Raw genomic sequence first — 20,975 nt, forward strand, 5'->3', positions numbered from 1 at the left:
CGACTCGTTAGCACCATGGCTACTTCACCTGTCCCTCCTGCACTTTCTTGCTCATTGTGTCAGATGTTTAGTTACTTCTCGGCTTCCTTTAGCAGTAATGATATCTGTAACAAATGTAGCATATTTGCAGCTCTGGAGGTCAGGATTACTGAATTGGAGACTCGGCTTCGCACCCTTCATTCACCCGTAGCTAGCCAGGCCCCTGTAACTGGTGCAGCCGAAGATAGCGTAGGCCCCGCTAGCTGTTCCCCGGCAGACCCCAAGCAGCTGGGGAAAGAGGGCGGCTGGGTGACGGTGAGGAGGAAGCATAGTCCTAAACAGAAGCCCCAGGTACACCACCAACCCGTTCATGTGTCTAACTGTTTTTCCCCACTCGGCGACACACCCGCCGGGGGTCAAACTCTGGTAATTGGTGATTCTGTTCTCAGACATGTGAAGCTAGAGACACCGGCAACCATAGTCAATTGTCTTCCAGGGGCCAGAGCAGGCGACATTGAAGGAAATGCAAAACTGCTGGCTAAGGATAAACGTAAATTCAGTAAAATCATAATTCACGTCGGCAGTAATGACACCTGGTTACGCCAATCGGAGGTCACTAAAATCAATATTGAATCGGTGTGCAACTTTGCCAAAACAATGTCAGATTCTGTAGTTTTCTCTGGTCCCCTCCCCAATCAGACCAGGAGTGACATGTTTAGCCGCATGTTCTCCTTAAATTGCTGGCTGTCTGAGTGGTGTCCCAGAAACGATGTGGAATTCATAGATAATTGGCAAACCTTCTGGAGGAAACCTGATCTTGTTAGGAGAGACGGCATCCATCCCACTTTGGATGGAGCAGCTCTCATTTCTAGAAATATGGACAAATTTATTAAACCCCCCAAAATATGACTATCCAGAGTTGGGACCAGGAAGCAGAGTTGCATCTCCATAGAGACTGTGTCAGCTCCCAAAAAGACAAAAAACAAACTAAAAACCAGCAACAAACAACTTAAACATAAACAATTACAAAGAAAGAACAATACAGTATCCACATTGAACCAAAGAGTAAAACAGTGAAATGTGGATTATTAAATATTAGGTCTCTCTCCTCCAAGTCTCTGTTAGTACATGACTTAATAATTGATCAACAAATCGATTTACTCTGCCTTACAGAAACCTGGTTGCAGCAGGATGATTATGTTAGTTTAAATGAATCAACACCCCCGAGTCATTCTAACTACCAGAAATCTCGAAGCACAGGCCGAGGGGGAGGTGTGGCAGCAATTTTTCACACCAGCCTATTAATTAATGAAAGACCAAGACAGACTTTTAATTCATTTGAAAGTCTGATGCTTAGCCTTGTCCACCCCAGCTGTAAAACTCAGAAACCAGTCTTACTTGTTATCATCTATCGTTCACCTGGGCCTTACACAGAGTTTCTGTCTGATTTCTCAGACTTTTTATCTGATTTAGTTCTCAGCTCAGATAAAATAATTATTGTGGGTGATTTTAACATCCATGTAGATGCTAAAAATGACAGCCTCAACATGGCATTTAATCTGTTATTAGACTCAATTGGCTTTTCATAAAAAGGAAAAGAACCCACCCACCACTTTAATAATCACACTCTAGATCTTGTTTTAACATATGGCATAGAAACTGAACATTTAACAGTGTTTCCTGAAAACCCTCTCCTGTCTGATCATTTCCTGATAACATTTACATTTAAAATAATTGATTACACAGCAGTGGAAAGTAGACTTTATCAAAGTAGATGTCTTTGTGAAAGTGCTGTAACTAAGTTTAAGAATATAATCCAACCACTGTTATCATCTTCAATGCCCTGTACCAACATAGAGCAGAGCAGCTATCTGAATACTACTCCAACAGAGGTCGATTATCTTGTTAATAATTTTACCTCCTCACTACGTACGACTCTGGATACTGTAGCTCCGGTGAAAACTAAGGTCTCAAATCAGAAGTACCTGACTCCGCGGTATAATTCTCAAACACATAGCCTAAAGCAGATGACTCGTAAGCTGGAGAGGAAATGGCGTGTCACAAATTTAGAGGATCATCATTTAGCCTCGAGAAATAGTGTGTTGCTTTATAAGAAAGTCCTCCGCAAAGCCAGAACATCTTACTATTCGTCACTGATTGAAGTAAATAAGAACAACCCCAGGTTTCTCTTCAGCACTGTAGCCAGGCTGACAAAAAGTCAGAGCTCTTTTGAGCCAACCGTCCCTTTAACGTTAACTAGTAATGACTTCATGAACTTCTTCACAAATAAAATTTTTATCATTAGAGAAAAAATTACCAATAATCATCCCACAGATGTAATATTATCTACAGCTACTCTTAGTACCATTGGTGTTATATTAGACTCTTTTTCTCTAATTGATCTTTCTGAGTTAACTTCAATAATTACTTCCTCCAAACCATCAACGTGTCTTTTAGACCCCATTCCTACAAAACTGCTCAAAGAAGTCCTGCCATTAATTAATTCTTCGATCTTAAATATGATCAACCTATCTCTAATGATCGGCTATGTACCACAGGCCTTCAAGCTGGCTGTAGTTAAACCTTTACTCAAAAAGCATCTCTAGACCCAGCAGTCTTAGCTAATTATAGGCCAATCTCCAACGTTCCTTTCATATCAAACATCCTTGAAAGAGTAGCTGTCAAACAGCTAACAGATCATCTGCAGAGGAATGGCTTATTTGAAGAGTTTCAGTCAGGTTTCAGAGCTCATCACAGCACAGGAACAGCTTTAGTGAAGGTTACAAATGATCTTCTTATGGCCTCTGACAGTGGACTCATCTCTGTGCTTGTCCTGCTAGACCTTAGTGCAGCATTCGATACTGTCGACCGTAATATCCTATTAGAGCGATTAGAACATGCTGTAGGTATTACAGGTACTGTGCTGCAGTGGTTTGTATCATATCTATCTAATAGACTCCAATTTGTACATGTAAATGGAGAGTCCTCTTCACACACTGAGGTTAATTATGGAGTTCCACAGGTTCAGTGCTAGGACCAATTCTGTTTACACTATACATGCATCCCTTAGGCAGCATCATTAAAAGACATAGCATACAATTTCACTGCTATGCAGATGACACCCAGCTCTATCTGTCCATGAAGCCAGATAATACACACCAATTAGTTAAACTGCAGGAATGTCTTAAAGACATAAAGGCCTGGATGGCCGCTAACTTTCTGCTTCTTAATTCAGATAAAACTGAGGTTATTGTACTCGGCCCTGAAAAGCTTAGAAATATGGTATCTAACCAGATTCTTACTCTGGATGGCATTACCTTGGCCTCCAGTAACACTGTGAGGAACCTTGGAGTAATTTTTGACCAGGATATGTCCTTCAACGCACGTATTAAACAAATATGTAAGACTGCGTTCTTCCATTTGCGCAACATCTCTAAAGTTAGAAATATCCTGTCTCAGAGTGACGCTGAAAAACTAGTTCATGCTTTTATTACTTCCAGGCTGGACTACTGCAATTCATTATTATCAGGATGTCCAAAAAACTCGCTGAAAAGCCTTCAGCTAATCCAAAATGCTGCAGCAAGAGTCCTGACAGGGACTAGAAAGAGAGAGCATATTTCTCCTGTTTTGGCTTCCCTTCAAACCCAGAATTGAATTCAAAATCCTGCTCCTCACATACAAGGTCTTGAATAATCAGGCCCCATCTTATCTTACAGTTTTTTCTGAATGCTTAAACCCTAACTGTGATTCCTGTAGCACAATCTCTAAAACTATTCAGACTTATAGCAAAACCACTCACTGAGTTTGCAAAACTAAAAGCACAAAAACTGCTTTGCACTCAGTTTGCAATTTTGTAACACACACTTTGCAAAACTGTAGGCACAATTCACTGCACAACACTCAATTACCAAATTTCCAACACACTCCTAGCAAAAGTATACACATGTATGGCTATCATTAACACTAATTTGCCAACTGTCTGGCACACTTTCACATGTGAAAACTTTTTTAGATAATTAGTTCACTTTGCAATCAGCCTAAGCACTATAATACAGGTAAGCTGTGTGTGCGGAGTACAATGGAGGGAGCAGAAAGAGTGAGAAGTAGAGGAGGCCGAGGAAGAGGATGTGGAGGTGAAGAAGTAGGATGAAGAGGACGACAAGGACAAGGAGGAGCAAGAGGAAGACGAGGAGGGGGGAGAGGAAGGGTAGGAAGAGTAAGAAATAGAATTGCTGATGACATCAGAGCTACAATAGTGGACCATGTAATCAACCGTGGAATGACCCTGAGGGTAGCTGGCCAACGGGTCCAGCCTAACTCGAGCCGCTACACTGTAGCAAGTACCATAAGGACATCTTGAAATGAGAATCGGTTAGTACAGTCACTTCGCACAAAGATTTGTAGCACTGCCATATGCCAATGAGAAACACACCAATACCATTGATGTAAAAATACTGAAATTGTTACTTTACAGAATTGCTAGATGACCAGATGCTGGGGGCAGAGGAAGCATGTTCACTGCAGACCAAGTAACCCATATAGTCATTATGGCGATTGCAAATAATCCTATACTTGGAAATGAACACTTGTGTTTGTTTTGATGTGTCTGAATAAACACCAGTACTTGAAGTTTGGATCCCTCTATGCTTATGGATCTATGACAGAAGTATGAGCCCAAACTGACATAGCCTACCTTGTGCACAGAGAAAGCAAAAGCCAGATGTGTTTTGTATTCATACCATCAGTGTGCAGTTGGCGCATTGTGTGCTTAGTAGATGATGGCTTGTGTGTACTGTTTGATATGGAAACACCATTTTTATGAAGGTGTGAAGAGTTAATCTAGCTGTGTTTGCTTTTGCAAGAGAACTACAATGTTTTGATTATTGGGTGACAGGTTTTCTTATTTGTGTGAAGAGTTTTGCAAAATTAGCCAATAGTTACAAGAAATGTGCTTAAGCAATCAGAAAAAACTGTAATGACCTTGTAGTACCATATCACCCCATTAGAGCACTTAGAGCACTGACCCTGAATCCTCCCTTAGTTATGCTGCGATAGACGTAGGCTGCCGGGGATTCCCATGATGCATTGAGTTTTTCCTTTCCAGTCACCTTTCTCACTCACTATGTGTTAATACAGCGGTCCCCAACCCCCGGGCCTCGGTACCGGTCCGTGAGTCGTTTGGTACCGGGCCGCGAGAGTTGAGAGTTGAGGCTCAGGTGTGAAATGTATGGTTTTCAGGATTTTAATCGTTTTTTTAGCGTTATTTTGTTATCGTTTTTATCGTTAACTCTGTTTTCCTGGGTCTTTTCACGTGTGTTATGAATAAATCTTCTTTTTTACGGTACCGGTACTAGGCCGGTCCGTAAAAATATTGTCGGGCATGAACCGGTCCGTGGCGCTTAGGGACCGCTGTGTTAACAGACATCTCTGCATTGAATCATATCTGTTATTAACCTCTGGCTCTCTTCCACAGCATGTCTTTTATCCTGTCTTCCTTCTCTCACCCAAACCAGTCGCAGCAGATGGCCGCCCCTCCCTGAGCCTGATTCTGCTGGAGGTTTCTTCCTGTTAAAAGGGAGTTTTTCCTTCCCACTGTCACCAAAGTGCTTGCTCATAGGGGGTCATATGATTGTTGGGTTTTTCTCTGTATCTATGAAGCCCCTTGAGGCGACTTTTGTTGTGATTTGGCGCTATATAAATAAAATTGAATTGAATTGAATTATGGACTAAACCTGGGACATTTGTGGCCCCAGTGCATGTGCCCTATCTGCCTTGTTGGTGTCCTTGATTTTTAAAAGTAAAATGTCTTATTATGCTATAAATAAAGCCAGAGAGTGAAATCTGTGCTGATCCTAATACAAATACCTGAAGACAAAGTGCCTTGGTTGTTTTCGATTGTTCTTTTCATCAGACATAATAACTACTCAGATCTCCTGGACTTCTTTCTTTCTTTCTTTCTTTCTTTCTTTTCATTCCTGAAGACATGCACATCTTCAGGAACAAAGCTACAACCCAGATGACATTGTCAAAAGTGTCTTTAACTGAGCTTTGAGAAAAGGTGGACTGCTGAATGAAAGTAAGATTTGCATTTGGTTTAGAAATCAAACTCCTCGACCAATACTTAATATTCCTTTTCCATATTTTCTAACACACACACACACACCAACAGATATTGTGTATATATAAATGGTGAATGCTCATATCGAACATGGGCCAAGTTTCAAATAATGAGGTCAGTATATGTACAAGTAATCCCTGCTCCAAGCACAGAAGTACCACCCACCTGCTATTCAAAACTTCTGAGGAGCAGCCAATAAGACAAAGGTTGGCTCAAAGAGAGGACAGCTAAACTGGCATATTTCAAATGGAAGATAAATTGAAGGACTGCACCAAGACTCAGTATAGGATAAATAAGCATATTTTCAGCAATGAATCACACAAATTTGCTGTAGTCCACAAATTAAAGTATGGAGCTGGAAATAAACATAATTAGCTCTCTTTAAGGGACTAAAACATCTCTAGATTGTATTTTGAATAGATCATGAGTGGTCCATTTTTTATGTCATTTGCTATAATAAAATCCCCCTCATAATGTAGTGAAGAGTTGCCAAGGCCATCTATCTGCAGCCGTGGTTTTTAAGATGCGGTACTTTTTAAAATACACACAGTGGGACACTGCCATAGACTGGTGACCTGTACAGGGTGTACCTTGCTCAGTCTGTGACAGCTGCTCCAGCCCTTCATGACCCTGAATCAGATACACCATTAAAAAGGGGGTGGATGGATTGACAGGGGATCAGAGGTATGGTGGACTGTAACTAAATAATTAAATAGAAAAAAATTAACTGTAAAAATAAATCTGTTAGGGTGCCTGGGTTCGTTGACCCAAAATTTTGAGTTTTACATTATTATTGAACTTTGATTTTGCCATTATTTATCATTTCTAGTCTTTTGGTTTCTTAGAGTTCTGTCTTCTGGTTTCTGTCTCTGTGTTACATAGTTGTTCTGTCTCCCCCTGTCTGCTGTATCCCCTCGTCAAGTTCGCGGTGTCTGTGTTATGTTTCCTGTTTTACTTTGAAAGTCCATGTTTCATGTTAATGTATCTGGTTTTGCTTCCCTTGTCTCGCTACCCTTATTTGTCCCAGCTGTGTTTCTCTGTTGTCTCCCATTCCCTGATGGCTCTCTCTGGGTATGTACAGTGGGGCAAAAAAGTATTTAGTCAGCCACCGATTGTGCAAGTTCCCCCACTTAAAATGATGACAGAGGTCAGTAATTTGCACCAGAGGTACACTTCAACTGTGAGAGACAGAATGTGAAAAAAAAAAAATCCATGAATCCACATGGTAGGATTTGTAAAGAATTTATTCGTAAATCAGGGTGGAAAATAAGTATTTGGTCAATAACAAAAATACAACTCAATACTTTGTAACATAACCTTTGTTGGCAATAACAGAGGTCAAACGTTTACTATAGGTCTTTACCAGGTTTGCACACACAGTAGCTGGTATTTTGGCCCATTCCTCCATGCACATCTTCTCGAGAGCAGTGATGTTTTGGGGCTGTCGCTGAGCAACACGGACTTTCAACTCCCGCCACAGATTTTCTATGGGGTTGAGGTCTGGAGACTGGCTAGGCCACTCCAGGACTTTCAAATGCTTCTTACGGAGCCACTCCTTTGTTGCCCGGGCGGTGTGTTTTGGATCATTGTCATGTTGGAAGACCCAGCCTCGTTTCATCTTCAAAGTTCTCACTGATGGAAGGAGGTTTTGGCTCAAAATCTCACGATACATGGCCCCATTCATTCTGTCCTTAACACGGATCAGTCGTCCTGTCCCCTTGGCAGAAAAACAGCCCCATAGCATGATGTTTCCACCCCCATGCTTCACAGTAGGTATGGTGTTCTTGGGATGCAACTCAGTATTCGTCTTCCTCCAAACACGACGAGTTGAGTTTATACCAAAAAGTTCTACTTTGGTTTCATCTGACCACATGACATTCTCCCAATCCTCTGCTGTATCATCCATGTGCTCTCTGGCAAACTTCAGACGGGCCTGGACATGCACTGGCTTCAGCAGCGGAACACGTCTGGCACTGCGGGATTTGATTCCCTGCCGTTGTAGTGTGTTACTGATGGTGACCTTTGTTACTTTGGTCCCAGCTCTCTGCAGGTCATTCACCAGGTCCCCCCGTGTGGTTCTGGGATCTTTGCTCACCGTTCTCATGATCATTTTGACCCCACGGGATGAGATCTTGCGTGGAGCCCCAGATCGAGGGAGATTATCAGTGGTCTTGTATGTCTTCCATTTTCTGATGATTGCTCCCACAGTTGATTTTTTCACACCAAGCTGCTTGCCTATTGTAGATTCACTCTTCCCAGTCTGGTGCAGGTCTACAATACTTTTCCTGGTGTCCTTCGAAAGCTCTTTGGTCTTGGCCATGGCGGCGTTTGGAGTCTGACTGTTTGAGGCTGTGGACAGGTGTCTTTTATACAGATGATGAGTTCAAACAGGTGCCATTCATACAGGTAACGAGTGGGGGACAGAAAAGCTTCTTACAGAAGACGTTACAGGTCTGTGAGAGCCAGAGATTTTCCTTGTTTGAGGTGACCAAATACTTATTTTCCACCCTAATTTACGAATAAATTCTTTACAAATCCTACCATGTGAATTCATGGATTTTTTTTTCACATTCTGTCTCTCACAGTTGAAGTGTACCTCTGGTGCAAATTACTGACCTCTGTCATCATTTTAAGTGGGGGAACTTGCACAATCGGTGGCTGACTAAATACTTTTTTGCCCCACTGTAAGCCCTGAGTTTTCTTTGGTCTTTGTTGCGATCTCCCTCATCCTATGCTGTGTGTTCTGTTTGGCTGCCTGTGTAAGTTTCTTTTGGTATTCTTGCTTTTGTTACATTTGTGTTTAGCGTTAAAGCGGTTTTGAGTTCACACTTTTACCTCCAAGTGTCTCCACATTGGGTCCACAGTTCCTGCCTGCACACAGCACATGACAAAATCATTGTGTAAAAACAAAACAAAATGCTGTCTTCTTTATTGACCATTTACAGTCAAACACATTTCAACTATAAGCTTTCATCAGTGCAAACCAAAGCCACATCCCCAGATATAGAACCATGGGAGGTTTAAACACTAATTAGTGTGAATGCTTGAAAAGTAAAATCAGAAGAGCCGGCTGTCTTTACACTGTCACCACGTCCATATAATAAACTCCACAGGCATGAAAAATGAGATATGACATATGTGAGTGAAGTTGGCCCCCCCACCTTCTTCAAATCCAACAAAAGTGGTATCAAACGTTTGTGCTGGTTTGTGCTGCAAAAATTGTCGTTTGTGCTGCTATCATTTTAAAGATATTAATCAAAATTTCTAGAGGTCATCAGAGGTCAACATGCCCCCCACATTAATTAAATCAAACAAAATGGGTGTCAATCAACTTTGTGATGCAAAAAAATTTTGTTTGTGGTGCTATTATTTTAAAGATATTAATAAAATTCCATCCATCCATCCTTTTAAGGGTCGCAGGGGGTGCTGGAATCTATCCCAGCTGTCATAGGGCAAGAGGCAGGGTACATCCTGGACAGGTCGCCAGTCTGTCACAGGGCCAACACACAGGGACAGACAACCATTCGCACTCACATTCACACCTATGGGCAATTCGGTTTAACCAATTAACCTGTCACCACAAGCTGCATGTCTTTGGAGAGAGCCCGGAGAGAACCCATGCAAACATGGGGAGAGAACCTGCAAACTCCACACAGAAAGACCCTGGCGTGATGGTGGAATTGAACTCAGGACCTTCTTGCTGTGCGGCAACAGTGCTAACCACCGTGCTGCCGTAATAATAACATTAAATAACATTTATGAAGAAATTTAAAGGGGCATGCCAGTAGGTGCGTATCAGTTTATAATTGGATAAGGTGTTTTGAGCCATTAAGCATGTGAATGAAGTTGGCCCCCCCACATTAATGGGATCGAACAAAAGTGGTATCAAACGTTTGTGCTACGTTTGTGCTGGTTTGTGCTGCCTCTGTTTTAAAGATATTAATGAAAATGTAAAGGTCAACCAGCCCCCCCCCACATTAATGGAATCGAACAAAACTGGTGTCAATCAACTATGCTGTGTTTGTGCTGGTTTGTGCTGCAAAAATTTACGTTTGTGCCGCTATCATTTTAAAGAAATCCATACAAATTTCTAGAGGTCATCAGAGGTCAACCAGCCCCCCCACAGTAATGGAATCGAACAAAATTGATGTCAAACGTTTGTGCTACATTTGTGCTGCTAAAATTTTCGTTTGTGCTGCCTCTGTTTTAAAGATATTAATGAAAATGTAAAGGTCAAAAGGTCAACCAGCCCCCCCACATTAATGGAATCAAACAAAACTGGTGTCAATCAACTATGATGTGTTTGTGCTGGTTTGTGCAGCTAAAATTGTCGTTTGTGCTGCCTCTGTTTTAAAGATATTAATGAAAATGTAAAGGTCAAAAGGTCAACCAGCCCCCCCACATTAATGGAATCAAACAAAACTGGTGTCAATCAACTATGATGTGTTTGTGCTGGTTTGTGCTGCTAAAATTGTCGTTTGTGCTTTCTCTGTTTTAAAGATATTAATGAAAATGTAAAGGTCAACCAGCCCCCCCCCCCCCCACATTAATGGAATCGAACAAAATTGATGTCAAACATTTGTGCTACGTTTGTGCTGCAAAAATTTACGTTTGTGCCGCTATCATTTTAAAGATATTCAAGAAAATTTGTAGAGGTCATCAGAGGTCAACCAGCCCCCCCACAGTAATGTAATCAAACAAAACTGGTGTCAATCAACTGTGCTACGTTTGTGCTACGTTTGTGCAGTTAAAATTGTCGTTTGTGCTGCCTCTGTTTTAAAGATATTAATGAAAATGTAAAGGTCAAGAGGTCAACCAGCCCCCCCACATTAATGGAATCAAACAAAACTGTTGTCAATCAACTATGATGTGTTTGTGCTGGTTTGTGCTGCTAAAATTGTCGTTTGTGCTTCCTCTGTTTTAAAGATATTAATGAAAATGTAAAGGTCAAAAAGTCCTTTCCAGTCACCTTTCTCACTCACTATGTATTAATAGACCTCTCTGCATTGAATCATATCTGTTATTAACCTCTGTCTCTCTTCCACAGCATGTCTTTATCCTGTCTTCCTTCTCTCACCCCAACCGGTCGCAGCAGATGGCCGCCCCTCCCTGAGCCTGGTTCTGCCGGAGGTTTCTTCCTGTTAAAAGGGAGTTTTTCCTTCCCACTGTCGCCAAAGTGCTTGCTCATAGGGGGTCATATGATTGTTGGGTTTTTCTCTGTATCTATGAAGCGCCTTGAGGCGACTTATGTTGTGATTTGGCGCTATATAAATAAAATAAAATTGAATTGAATTGAATGTTTCATTAGAGTGGATGTGGCACACTTAATCAAAATGATTTGCCAGTGGGACTGTTTGAGGAAAAAAGCCTCATCGGGTGAGGGATTTCTACGTGCGATCAATGGCACAACTTGTCAAGTCCCAATCCTTGGAAGAAGCAAAGGTCCTAATACGCAGCATTGCTATTGCGGCATTAAGTGAGACAGAAGGCTGTGACAGTTTTGGAAACCTCATTATGTCAGAAGTGTCCAAATCAAATCTGAAAAGAAAAATTGCAGATGAGACTATGTCTGTTTCTGATGACAAGGAAGAAGAAGACATTAGATTGGATCCATGCACAGAAATAAACACCGACTTAAGGCAGTGGGTGGCAGATATTTGTGAGGGGAGCAGGTGCCATGCTGAAGATCATGGTGATCGAGACAATATGCACTATCTACCTGAGCTCGTCCCACACCTAATTAGATTGGGAGGATACCTACCACTCTGGACTGGAGAAATGGTTCCCCTATTTCAGAGCAAAAAACTCACTGCAACTTTAGCTAATGTTGAAGCAGAGTTCAAGAACATTAAACATGGTCTGTTCAAGCATGAAAATCTCCCTATAAGGATAAATTCATTGCACGTCATCTTGGTTTTATTGAAGGGAACATGCGGATCTGTTCTGCAAAAAAACTACGAAAAGAAGCAGAGGTTGCCAGACAGGATGGTACAGTGAAGCGTCAGTATCCACACAAAGCCTTTGTGGAGCAGGAAGTGGATGATAACCCCTCTCAGGAGCCCAAAATTGACACAGACATAGACATTGAAGAAACAGCAGCTTTGGAAAACTGGAGAGGCCTTGCAGTTCCACCAAAGAAGAGGAAATTGACCTCATACCTCTCCCCTTGTCCTGAATGGCTCCACTCAGATCCAGCTGAGTAATGCTAGGGCTGTTAAAAAATGGAAATAATCAACAACCACACTGTAAACCCGAACAAGTTGACTGAACTTAAAACTTTTGTGGAAACTGATTACCTCAAAAGATTTAAGTACACAAACTCATATCTTCTAAGTATGGGGGTACTCAAAATTTGTATTTATTGTTAACCTAAAAATTTTAAATTATATTTTATATTTTATTAATTGAGCTTTACTCAAAGACTGTATACTTTAATTTCAATATTTTTGTGTTTCTTGTAGTTTATTATTTTGATGCAACACAATGCAATTATATTACAACTTAAACTCAAATTATCTGATTATTAATTAAAAGATATTTATGTTTCAATGTTTAAGTGTAGACTACTAAAAAAAAAAAGAGTACGGAAATTCAGTTACTTTTTGTTTATTTAACATTTTTTCATGAAAATGTAAAAACATCACAAAGGTTTTTATAAAACCATTAACATGGACATCGGCACCATAAAGTGAGCATTATAAATTCTGTGTAGAACATTTATCTTTTTATAAAATCACAAAGGACGACATCAGTCCTAATTGCATCTTTCTCAGAATACACAAAAATGCAAAACAAAAAGTCAAATACTAATCACTTTTTTTTAAATAGAAATGAAAAACAATTTTTTAAAATGGGTACAAAGACGATCAGCTTCCAAATAACCAGATAAGGCAGTCAAGTATAGGAAAATTAGGTAAACTGATGGAGTTAAATCCACCCAAAGCCTGTAGTAAACTTAAAGTGCTTAAAGTGCTTCAAACAAAGTGCTCAGTAACAGAGTGCGTGTCCTAACAAACATTGCCTTATATTCCTTAAGAGCATGTAGGCAGGGGTTTCAGGGGTTTGCTGTCATCAAGCCCCATGAAAATATTTTGGACAAAGGCAAATGTGTGAACCAGCTTCCTAGGGTAGTCTAAATGCAGAGCATAGATCAAGCCAAACAATAAAGCAAATGCATCTGCAAATCTGGGAATATCACGCATCACCTAGTCGCCTTTCACCACAACAGCCATGCTTGAGGAAGTAAAATGGACTGGACTGGGAAGCGCTGTCCAACCAAAGTGAGAAGGGCAACTGGAGTGTCAATGAGGGTCGACTCATCCAATGCATCCGCCTGGAATAGACACAGTATCAATGGTAAATGGCCTGTATTTGTATAGCGCTTTACACATTCAGTCATCCACACATTCACACACATTCACACACTGGTGATGGCAGCTACATTGTAGCCACAGCCAGCCTGGGGCGAACTGACAGAGGCGAGGCTGCCGGACACTGGCACCAGCGGGCCCTCTGACCACCACCAGTAGGCAACGGGTGAAGTGTCTTACCCAAGGGCACAACGACCGAGACTGTCGGAGCCAGGGCTCGAACCGGCAACCTTCTGATTACAAGACAAACTGCCAACTCTTGAGCCACGATCGCCCCAATTAAATAAGTAAGGTTGGTTTGAGAGAATGTGACAAGCATGACCTGTAATCTAGCAAAACATTCAGCAGTGTAGTGGGTTACTTTGTAACGAGTTAGGGTACTCTACTTTTTTTGAAAAATGTACATTAACGTGTTAGCTTCTTGCATTACATAATTTGTATTTTTGTTATTTTTCTAAAAAAAAAAGTATTTTTTTATTTCATGACTTTATCTCAAAAAGAAACTAAATCTTGACTTCAGCCTGGTTTTTGGGCCACCTGCAGCATAGCCATAGTGCTGTGATACACCTGTGCCCTGCTCCTGACCTGTGTGTGTTTGTGTGTGAGGGTTTTCTAAAGAGAGGGTATTTTGTTTGTACAATTTGGTAGCTGCTAGGGTATTAAATTGTATTTAAAAAAATCCATAGCATTTTATCTTACTGGCAGAATTTAAGTAATGCAAAAATACACTTACATTACATGTCTAAAAACATTCTGGGTCCTCCTCCCGCAGGTATACAGGAAGGGCATGAAGTACTGCAGTGTGTTTCACGTTGATATCAGGCGCCTCCTAAAAAGGGAAAAGAAAAGTTCATTTAACGCAAAGTTTTCAGGTGTCATTCTTTGGGGAGAATACATGTTTATGAAACTGCATGACATCAGACTCTACTAAATTTTGGAGACTTTTCTTTTAAGATACAACCTTTCTGTCTCTTGTGACAGAGAGTCTGTTTCTTAATCATTTGACAAAAACCCTACACAGTATTTTAAAATAGTGTTCTCCAGATCAGAGCTGTAATCTATATAGAACATGGGGTTCAAAGCAAGGAAAAATTGTGTGTTTATCAGTGAAACTTTTAATTTGTGTTAATTTTATCATTATCAATATATGAAATCTTCACCTTAAGGGACTTAATGAATGGTTTCTTCTAAAAATTAGAAATGATTGAGTCATTTCACATCATATGAAAATATTAATTTTTAATACAAATTTGGCCCTACAAAAATGGAAACTCAGTAACAAAGATAATGGAGATTCTCTAAACACGAGCGAATATCACAGTAAAATTGTTGATTGTGATTTACACATTGGATGCATCCTCAGTGATTTGGTACAATTATACAACATTTTATAAGAACTGAACAACTGATGAAACAACTTACTTATGTGACTGAGTGTTATAACTTACCACAAAAGGTGAACTGTGCCACTGACCCTTGGTAGATCTGCACATGATAAAAAAAAATGCATTATAAATACTAACACAGCTATTAATAATTAAACTGGTGGGGTACATTTAAGATGTTAATGTCACAAAATAAAATAGACTTGTAGAAAGAAGTACAAGGAAATGGTAATGGGGGGAGCCATGAAAATATATCTTTTCAACATGATTCAGTGTGACAAAGCCAGGGCATGATTTAAAAAAAAAAAAAAAAAAAACAGGTTGTCACGGTCCTGGGTCAGTGACCCAGTGTTTTGAGTTTCTTGTGCCTCTGAGTTTTTTGTATTATGTTCTTAGTTCTCTTTGTTGTCCCAGCGTATTCTTTAGTGTAGTGTCTTAGTTTGGTTTTCTTGTATTCTGTTTAGTTCTGAGTATTTGGTAGCTGCCCTCTGTGTTTCTTAGTTGCTCTGTCTCCCCTAGTCTAGTTTGCATCTGTGCTAATTCCTGTTTTACTTTGAAGGTCTGTGTCTCATGTGAGTGTATCCTACTTTGCTCCCTTGTCTGGTCAGTTCTGATTTCTCCCAGCTGTGCTCTCCTTCTGTGTCTCATTCCCCTCGTTACTTCCCATTGTATTTAAACCCTGTGTTTCTCTGAATCAGTGCTGTGTTGTCCCTCAAGCTGTGTGTTTCTTTGTGTGACTCTCTGCAAGGTGTGAGTTTATATTTTCCCCAGTTTAATTTTGTATGCTCGTTTTCTGTGACCAGCAATTAAAGCTGTGATTTTGAGTTCATCCCCTGAGTTTGAGTCCTGCATTTTGGGTATCTATAGACTTTATCAAAGTAGATGTCTTTCTGAAAGCGCTGTAACTAAGTTTAAGAATATAATCCACCCACTGTTATCATCTTCAATGCCCTGTACCAACATAGAGCAGAGCAGCTATCTGAACGCTACCCCAACAGAGGTTGATTATCTTGTTAATAATTTCACCTCCTCACTACGTACGACTCTGGATACTGTAGCTCCTGTGAAAACTAAGGTCTCTAATCAGAAGTACCTGACTCCGTGGTATAATTCTCAAACACGTACCCTAAAGCAGATGACTCGTAATCTGGAGAGGAAATGGCGTGTCACAAATTTAGAGGATCATAATTTAGCCTGGAGAAATAGTTTGCTGCTTTATAAGAAAGTCCTCCGCAAAGCCAGAACATCTTACTATTCATCACTGATTGAAGTAAATAAGAACAACCCCAGGTTTCTCTTCAGCACTGTAGCCAGGCTGACAAAAAGTCAGAGCTCTTTTGAGCCAACCGTCCCTTTAACGTTAACTAGTAATGACTTCATGAACTTCTTCACAAATAAAATTTTTATCATTAGAGAAAAAATTACCAATAATCATCCCACAGATGTAATATTATCTACAGCTACTCTTAGTACCATTGATGTTATATTAGACTCTTTTTCTCCAATTGATCTTTCTGAGTTAACTTCAATAATTACTTCCTCCAAGCCATCAACGTGTCTTTTAGACCCCATTCCTACAAAACTGCTCAAAGAAGTCCTGCCATTAATTCTTCAATCTTAAATATGATCAACCTATCTCTAATGATCGGCATGTACCACAGGCCTTCAAGCTAGCTGTAGTTAAACCTTTACTCAAAAAGCATCTCTAGACCCAGCAGTCTTAGCTAATTATAGGCCAATCTCCAACGTTCCTTTCATATCAAACATCCTTGAAAGAGTAGTTGTCAAAGAGCTAACAGATCATCTGCAGAGGAATGGCTTATTTGAAGAGTTTCAGTCAGGTTTCAGAGCTCAGCACAGAAACAGCTTTAGTGAAGGTTACAAATGATCTTCTTATGGCCTCTGACAGTGGACTCATCTCTGTGCTTGTCCTGCTAGACCTTAGTGCAGCGTTCGATACTGTCGACCATAATATCCTATTAGAGCGATTAGAACATGCTGTAGGTATTACAGGTACTGTGCTGCAGTGGTTTGTATCATATCTATCTAATAGACTCCAATTTGTACATGTAAATGGAGAGTCCTCTTCACACACTGAGGTTAATTATGGAGTTCCACAGGTTCAGTGCTAGGACCAATTCTGTTTACATTATACATGCTTCCCTTAGGCAGCATCATTAGAAGACATAGCATACATTTTCACTGCTATGCAGATGACACCCAGCTCTATCTGTCCATGAAGCCAGATAACACACACCAATTAGTTAAACTGCAGGAATGTCTTAAAGACATAAAGACCTGGATGGCCGCTAACTTTCTGCTTCTTAATTCAGATAAAACTGAGGTTATTGTACTCGGCCCTGAAAAGCTTAGAAATATGGTATCTAACCAGATTCTTACTCTGGATGGCATTACCTTGGCCTCCAGTAACGCTGTGAGGAACCTTGGAGTCATTTTTGACCAGGACATGTCCTTCAACGCACATGTTAAACAAATATGTAAGACTGCTTTCTTCCATTTGCGCAACATCTCTAAAATTAGAAATATCCTGTCTCAGAGTGACGCTGAAAAACTAGTTCATGCATTTATTACTTCCAGGCTGGATGACTGTAATTCATTATTATCAGGATGTCCAAAAAACTCGCTGAAAAGCCTTCAGCTAATCCAAAATGCTGCAGCAAGAGTACTGACAGGGACTAGAAAGAGAGAGCAGATTTCTCCTGTTTTGGCTTCCCTTCATTGGCTTCCTGTTAAATCCAGAATTGAATTCAAAATCCTGCTCCTCACATACAAGGTCTTAAATAATCAGGCCCCATCTTATCTTAATGGCCTTATAGTACCATATCACCCTATTAGAGCACTTTGCTCTCGCTCTGCAGGCCTACTTGTTGTTCCTAGAGTATTTAAAAGTAGAATGGGAGGCAGAGCCTTCAGTTTTCAGGCCCCTCTTCTGTGGAGCCAGCTTCCAGTTTGGATTCAGGAGACAGACACTATCTCTACTTTCAAGATTAGGCTTAAAACTTTCCTTTTTGCTAAAGCATATAGTTAGGGCTGGACCAGGTGACCCTGAATCCTCCCTTAGTTATGCTGCAATAGACGTAGGCTGCCGGGGGATTCCCATGATGCATTGAGTTTTTCCTTTCCAGTCACCTTTCTCACTCCCTATGTATTAACAGACCTCTCTGCATTGAATCATATCTGTTATTAACCTCTGTCTCTCTTCCACAGCATGTCTTTTATCCTGTCTTCCTTCTCTCACCCCAACCGGTCGCAGCAGATGGCCGCCCCTCCCTGAGCCTGGTTCTGCCGGAGGTTTCTTCCTGTTAAAAGGGAGTTTTTCCTTCCCACTGTTGCCAAAATGCTTGCTCATAGGGGGTCATATGATTGTTGGGTTTTTCTCTGTATCTATGAAGCGCCTTGAGGCGACTTGTGTTGTGATTTGGCGCTATATAAATAAAATTGAATTGAATTGGGTCCAACTCCTGCCTGCCGCACAGCGATTCATGACACGGGTCTTTTAACCTAAAAATGTTTTAATGGCCATGAAGAAAGGACTCTTCAATAGATCTTTCAACTCACCTGTGTTTACTGTCTCCACCTGAAATTAATTGCAGTCTGAATTTTTTTTTTTTCTTCTGTCCTTTTGTCTTCGGTCTTCAGCCTTGGAAGGAAAAAATAAAAATATTGAAAACCTTATAGCACACTAAATATACAAAACCTTGCTATATTTCAATTGTTTTAGATTGAAGTTGCCACTGCTAGCTAAGTCGGTTTTAAATCATGCTAATGAGACAGGGGGAAAAAAAACCTGCCGAACAATGAGGCTGCTGTTGTAAAAACGCCAACTTTCTTGCGTTGGCAAGTGGTCGTTAAAATATCATTAAGACCCTTTCTTTATATGTAATTCTTAGTAAAACTGTTTTAATCGGGTAAAACTGACGACATAATCTATGTTTGAAAAAGAGCGCGAACAACTATTCACCACCTGGGTCTGTGCTTTTTAACACAACAGCGCATTCGAAAAGAAGTTCTTGCCTGCAACATATTAATATACTTGCTTTTTACAGAAAAAATATAACAAAGATTCCGTTTCACTTACAAGTTTCTCCAAATGTGCTCTCCAGTTGCTCGAGAAGGGCAGCCATATTGAACAGAATTTTCTGTCAGCGTCGTTCAGGTTAGAGAGAAAACGTCTTGACGTACACATGCGGAGCTCGGAAAAAAAACATTTACTCAAAAATCATTAAGAAAGCAGTATTTACTCTTAACTTCTAAGCCATGTACAATTATAACTGTTTGAATCGTTAACAGAACAGAAAAGTTTTAAGTTGCTTCAACTTTGAGGAATTTCAACTGTTATATCCACAAACTTTAAGTCAGGTAGACTGTTGGGGTTTACAGTGCAGTAAAACTTGGCAAAGGACAATACTATGTCATGAACACCTGTGCCTTTGATGCCTTCTGTCAAAGTCTGTGCTGCGCTTACTGTGACAGTCGTACTGCTCAAAACATGTTGAATAGTTCAGAGGAGAACAAAGTATTCCAGCTTGTGAAATCCCTTGCTTCAAAGGGTGTCACTCAACATGCCTATTCATTGAGGGCAGAGGTGCTGAGCTCAATATTCTGCCCTGTTCAGTTGAAGACTGGTGTTCATCGTGTTGATGCACAGTGCCATGTGTCCACAGTAATTCAAAAAACGATGACGGAAAATCCAAGTGTTCACTTCACAAGACAGTGTTCCTCCCAGTACTGCAAACTTTACACACCAAACACAAGACAAATACCTTTTGTTTCCATTGATCTGTCAGTCCTCTCAGCTTCTGGCATAGCTCACCTTCAGTCTGCTGTTGAACAAGGGCTCAACCTTCCAGCATCGCCATGCCTAAGACCAATCGAAAGTCCTGATGCATCTCCAACAGCATTTAAAACAGATTCATCAGGAAAGCAACTTTGCACAGGGACTGTTTGTCACAGTTTCACCCTGAGAGAGCTTGTATGGATTGACACAGACCTTGGAAAATGCTCTACAGAAACTCTGGATCACAGTTTTCACAGTCCAAAAATGTTTTTGCTTACTGAATTCCCATCCACTCTGCTACTTCAAGGAGAGAAATTCACACTGAAAGCAGTCATTACATTTCAGGAGGGCCCAACACCAGAAACACTCGGGCATTATATCACATTCTGTAACAGGACCCCGTACATCTGGGAGATGTATGATGACCTAAGAAAGGAAAAACCATAGCATCTGAAAACACCAGCGTATGTCCGCACGCTGTGCTCTACACAAAGGAATGATGGCAAAATCTCATGAAAGAAAGTCCTTTTCTAGTTTGTGAGTTAGATGATGGAAATAGCTGTTATTTTTCCGTTATTGTATTAGACTTGTGAGGCTCAGACAGTTCAATGTATTTACCTTTTCTAACAGGAAACATATATACTACATTGTTCTCGTAGTTTTGTATTTTGTTACCAGCAAATAAAGTTTTTTCTCCAACCGAATGCATTAATTATTTTAAATGCTATATTTAACCTAGTTTTTAAATAAGTTATTGCAGTTTGATTAATAGGTTTAAGAGTGTGATCATAAGAAAAAAATATCCAATGCTGGTTAATATCTCTCAATTTCTTTACAGTAAAGAAAGTGGCTGGTTGAGCTTTAGAAACTTTTGGTAATATCTTTAAAATGAAAGCAGCACAAACGACAATTTTAGCAGCACAAACCAGCACAAACGTAGCACAAACGTTTGACACCAGTTTTGTTTGATTCCATTACTGTGGGGGGGCTGGTTGACCTCTGATGACCTCTAGAAATTTTTATCAATATCTTTAAAATGAAAGCGGCACAAACGAAACAGTTTAGCAGCACAAACCAGCACAAACGTAGCACAAACATTTGACATCAATTTTGTTCGATTCCATTAATGTGGGGGGGCTGGTTGACCTTTTGACCTTTACATTTTCATTAATATCTTTAAAATGAAAGCGGCACAAACGACAATTTTAGCAGCACAAACCAGCACAAACGTTTGACACCAGTTTTGTTTGATTCCATTACTGTGGGGGGGCTGGTTGACCTTTTGACCTTTACATTTTCATTAATATCTTTAAAATGAAAGCGGC

The 20,975-nt window shown here is 40.4% G+C and overlaps 1 long non-coding RNA gene across 1 annotated transcript; it reads right to left on the reverse strand.

The window, feature by feature from the left end:
- Positions 1–14,254: 14,254 nt before the first annotated feature.
- LOC120721960 lies at positions 14,255–20,608 on the reverse strand. Its single transcript, XR_005693310.1, has 4 exons — positions 18,952–20,608; positions 18,432–18,513; positions 14,916–14,952; positions 14,255–14,296 (listed from the first exon to the last, which is right to left on the reverse strand). It is a non-coding gene; the product is annotated as an uncharacterized LOC120721960 (long non-coding RNA).
- Between the last annotated feature and the right edge of the window lie 367 nt (positions 20,609–20,975).

Source organism: Simochromis diagramma, unplaced genomic scaffold, assembly GCF_900408965.1.
Source record: "Simochromis diagramma unplaced genomic scaffold, fSimDia1.1 OVJJ01000618.1, whole genome shotgun sequence".
NCBI lineage: Eukaryota > Metazoa > Chordata > Actinopteri > Cichliformes > Cichlidae > Simochromis > Simochromis diagramma.